Source organism: Hevea brasiliensis, chromosome 1 (genome assembly GCF_030052815.1).
Source record: "Hevea brasiliensis isolate MT/VB/25A 57/8 chromosome 1, ASM3005281v1, whole genome shotgun sequence".
NCBI classification, from domain to species: Eukaryota; Viridiplantae; Streptophyta; class Magnoliopsida; order Malpighiales; family Euphorbiaceae; genus Hevea; species Hevea brasiliensis.
In genome coordinates this window covers 63,835,735-63,840,990 of record NC_079493.1, presented here as the reverse complement: position 1 = coordinate 63,840,990, position 5,256 = coordinate 63,835,735, and the positions used below count along the sequence as shown (strand labels likewise).

Here is a 5,256-nt window from a genome sequence, read left to right as displayed (position 1 = left end):
ATTTCAGGTCAATTGACCAAATCTACAGTGAGTTATGGCCAACTGTTCATTTGGTCAATTCTGCAGAACCAGCTGCAGGGTATCCGGATTGGGGCCAAGTTTTGGTCCTCTTGCTTTGGTCTTTTGGGCATGGTTTCTTCAGAAAAAATGTGCCATTATAAGCCTAGTTTCATGTCCAATTGGCCAAACACCAATTGGACTAACACAACCAAAGTTATGGCTATGTAAGTGGACTGAATTTTCAGTCCCTCTGCTGTCCTAGGGCAGCTTACTCCTTCTCTTTGCAATCCTATTTTTCAGTCCATTTTATGGTCAACATACCTAAAATGGTCACTAATTGACCATTAAAATGTGCTCTAACAATTTTCTAATCCAAGTCAATTTTTCACTCTTCAAACCCCTAGTTCCATTATAGGTTTTCACAACACCTTAAATACTAGCTCCTTCAACAATCACATGCACACATGGTTTAAACTTGGTCTATAGCCCACCTTAAGTCCATCAAAACAATCAAAATAATTCCTTCACAAGGGCTGCCAAAAATTCATAGTATATATACACATAATTCTTGTTCATTTTTGTTGCAATTCTCACTCAATACAAGTTACAATTCATGAAAATAAGAAGTTTTAAGTGTCTAATGCACTAACCATTGATTAGGGCAGATTTTTTCCAAGCAATTCCTTCACTTTCTTGGCTTTTCTTCGCTGCAAAACACTCCAACAAGGTGTGGGGGTAATTTTTATTGAAGGGATCTAGGGTTTTTGATGCAAGATAAACAAGGTTTCAAAGCTTGGAAGCTTGAACTATGGTGGAAACCCTCTCTTTTCTCTCTCTACGTTTTTGGCTGGTTTTGGGGAAGGAGATGGCTGCTGGATCTTTGATGAATTTAGTCTTCAATTTGTCTCTTTATTAGTTAGTCAAATAAGGGTTTAATTGTGATTGGTTGGTAATTATAAATGACATCACCATGATGTCATAAATAGCCCTTTTTCCTCAATTTCTTTTCTTTCCTCCACTACTCAATTTCAATTTAATTTCTAGTAATGTTTATTCATATTTTATGTCATATTAATTATTTACTCAACTGGACAAGTCGGCCAAAAATCACCTCTGAAGGCGAAATGACCAAAATGCCCTCCATTTGGCTTAACGGGTCAAAATTGTCTGTACCGATTGAAAAATTTTTCTAGGTATTTTCTTGGCATTCTAATGCCATGGGAACCTCAGTAACCCTTCTCTGGAGTCCCAAAAATTATTTTACAATTTTTCCCCCGGGTCTAGGGCTCCTCGTTGCGAGAACCGCAACTTCCCTCCGGTTACCCATCGCTTGGGCACCGGCTCCTTTTACTTGGTTGTATTTTATTTCTAAAATTTTTACTAAGTGTTTCTTATTAATATTTGAGTTAATTATGATTCCTGACTTTAATTTAAATATTTTCCCGGACGTTCTAGCTGTCCGGACCGATACCGGTCACCGGAACAGTAGAATGTACGGAGTGGTTACCGGGAGGGTGTTACATGAGCAGTTGTATAATAAATTATAATGATATTATTTTGGATTTTCTTTCTGTAAATTAAGACCTGTATATGTAAATTAAATTTGAATACAATGTGAATGAAATATTTTGAGATGATAAACTTTGATTGGATTGTGGAATTGCATTGTATTGACTTGAGATTATTTGGAGGTTGGGAGTTGTGGAAAATTTATTGGAAGTGTTTTTCATAGGTTTTTGAAGAACTGTTTTCTCAAAATACAGACGGCACTTTGCCGAAATTTTTATAAAATTTGCGGAAAAATAAAATGGACAAAAATTTTTACTAATTTTGAAACTTCAAGTAAATGTTTTAATTCCTACCAAAATGCTCACCACTTCCAAAATGTAAGAAAGTGGTTTTAAAATCCCTCGTAGTGTACTTAATGAATTATCGGTAGGTGAAGTTCGGTAGTTCATTAGGCATTCTACGGGATCATGTTATGCCTTACAGAGGGGTAAGGTGTGACATGTTTTAGTGGTATCAGAGCATGGTTTTGCAATAAATTTTGACTATTTATGTGAATATTTCTTTGATAAGTACAACTGCTCAAGTGTCTTTAATTGATACATATGACATATTTACATCATGAATATGCAATAACGGAGGTCAACCTCCTTGCGTTTGATCTCAGGAAATAGAAATTTTTTTGGAAATGGAATGGAAGAGGGAGATCATTCTATGGAACAATCTGTTGAGGCTGAGGTTCAAGGGGAAGCCCCAGCACTCCAGAACATGAGTGGGTCAGCCACTCCAGCTCCTATTCCAGCATCGCAGTTTCCTACTCAGTTTGCACAGCAAACAACTGCATTTTTCCAACAAATGGCGGGAAATATGCCACCCCAAGCTCAGATGCAAGCACTTATAGCATAACCATAGCCCTCAGCTCAGCAATATGAAAAATTGATGAAATTTGGGGCCACCGAGTTTAAGGGCACTGTGGATCCACTGGAGGCAGAACAGTGGTTAGAAAGAATGAAAAGGGTTTTCAGAAAGCTGCAGTGTACTGAAGAATTAAAATTTGAATATTCAGTATCTCTTCTCCAAGGGGATGCATATGAATGGTGGACGACCATCCCCTACAGCCTAGTTGAGCCACCTGTGTTGACCTGGTCTGACTTTTTGAGGGAATTTTGATAGAAGTGGGTCCCCGATGCTTATGTTTGGATAAATTGTTGTGAACTGGATAAATTATGTTTGGAAAATTGTGTTGGAATTATGTTTTGAATTGTGATTGGCAATTTGCATGAAGAAAATACAAAATTTTGTTTTGGATTGTGATGAGCATAAAAAAATTATAGAATATTGGAATTGATCTTGAGTTAATATTGTGTTGTGATTTATGCTCATAAAAAGGACAAAAAAATGCATAATATGGTTTTATATCTCACTATAGATGCTTGACTAGTTTATTACCTATCTCTATATCATTTGTTGAGGAGACAATGGAGTTAGCTTTATTTTGTTTTGAATACCATGGTATGTGCACAGGCATAGATTCTCCTCTTATTAGAGGTTAGATCTAAGTTTTTGTTAATGGCCCATCAGAAGTTTCATTAGTGTGGTGAGTAATGTGCATGATGATTCGACCTCCCTGACCATAGGGAGTTAGAATCCCGATTCGACCTCCCCGACCATAGGGAGTTAGAATCGCCCCCAAAGATGGCCCTTTCATATTAGTCTTACAAAGTTGGTGAGATAAAGAATGGATTTTGATTGATAAGAAATTGTGATTTTAAATGTGATTGTGCATAAATGATTTTGTTAAAATAATTATTTATTTCCATAATTGCAGGAACTATTTTTATTGTTCAGTTGTGATTTGACAAATTAAAATTTTAATCAAGGTTATTTTAACAAGTTACTATTATTATTGGCAATGAAAATTTTGACATTTGTAAATTAGTTAAATTTCGAGATTCCAAAATTTTTGGTATAATTATTGTCAATGTATATTGTATTATATTTTAAATTATAGTTGTGCACCACTGAGTTCACCACTCAGCGATAGCTTTGTATGCTATCGCAGGTGAGAGTAAAGATAGAGCAGTTGAGTGAGATTCCTGTAGCTGCACCTTGAAGACTTCTTGTGACTAGCCTAGGGTATATTATAGGTATACCCTTGTATATTAGATTTTGATTATGCATGTAAATATATGAGTGTAAATTATTTGAGCAGTTATACAAAAACTCGTATAATATTATTTTGGTATGTAATGAAATGTAAATTATTGTAATGTTCAAACTTATTTTTGAGTTTTGTAATAAATGTAAAATAATTTTTCTTTAGTAGAATATGAATTAAGTTATTTAATATTATTTTTGAAGACAATTGAATTGAGAATTGTTTTGAATTATGGAGTTGGGAGAAATGATGTTGATTTGTGTTGTGGTAGTGGTTGATTTTGATGAAATGAATTACTGGAAGTGTTTTTACAGGTGTTTGAAGAACTGTTTTTCCCAAATATAGACGGTACTCTGCCGAAAATTTTCTAAATTTAAGTAAAAATAAAAATAGACAAAAACTTTAACTAGTCTTTAAACTTTAAGTGTATGTTTTTAATACCTGCTATAAAAGCTCACCACTTTCAAAAAGTAAGAAAATTGTTTTAAAATCACTTATAGTGTATTTAATGGGTTATCGGTGGATGGAGTCGGTAATTCATTAGGTATACTACGGGGTCATGTTATGCCTTACAGAAGGGTAAGGTGTGATAATGTGATACACTCAAAATGAACGGAGTCTCTGATCAACCTATAAGACTAAGAGCATTCCCATTCTCTCTTCAAGATAAAGCAAGGAAGTGGTTACTCTCTCAACCAATTAGAACATTCACCACTTGGGAAGATCTTTCATAAGCTTTTCTAGCAAGGTATTTCCCGCCTGTGAAGACTCCAAAATTGAGGGTTGAACTTAACACTTTTAGGCAAAAGGAAGGTGAATCACTTTATGATGCATGGGAGAGATATAAAGACTTACAAAGGGAATGTCCACACCATGGCATAGAAGATTGGCTCCTGTTCAGAATTTCTATAATGGGTTATTGCCCTCTACAAGGAGCACAATAGATTCAGCTATGGAAGGAGACCTGATGGAGAAAACAGTAGCACAAGCCCTTGAACTTCTAGAAAGGGTCACTTATCACAACTATGAGGGGTCAAATAAAAGGGGAGATACAAGAAAACCACTAGGGATCCTGGAATTGAATGCCCTAAGCATGATAAATGCTCAATTTGACAAACTCACTAAAAGGCTTGACAGAATGCAAGCCAATGCTATAGGGATGAGCAATCAACATTGCAATAGCTGTGGAGGAGGGTGTATGACTTCAGAATGCAATAACTTCAATGAACCCTTTATAGAACAGCTAAACTATATGAATAACGGAGGAAAGTTCAACCAAAGGTAGCTCAACAATCTATATTCAAACACTTACAACCTTGGATGGAGAAACCACCCTAATTTCTCATGGTCCAACTCACAAAATCAACCCATGAACAAGCAGCAAGGATACAAACCACTGGCACCCACAAGTTTTTATAATAGAGGGCAAAACCTTGCACAGCTGCCATGACCTCCTCAACCCTAACAACTTGAACCACAGTTAACTATGGAATCCATGATGGAAGGCTTTTTAGCAGCCTAACAATAGTAGAATGAAATGATAAAATTGTTAGCTTCCATAATGGACCAACTAGCCACCAACAATATGTAAT

General features: G+C 35.7%; 1 non-coding gene across 1 annotated transcript; it reads right to left on the bottom strand.

Annotated features, from left to right (window-relative positions):
• Positions 1 to 4,437: 4,437 nt before the first annotated feature.
• On the bottom strand, positions 4,438 to 4,544 carry LOC131169664 (small nucleolar RNA R71). The gene has a single exon (XR_009140557.1). It is a non-coding gene; the product is annotated as a small nucleolar RNA R71 (small nucleolar RNA).
• Between the last annotated feature and the right edge of the window lie 712 nt (positions 4,545 to 5,256).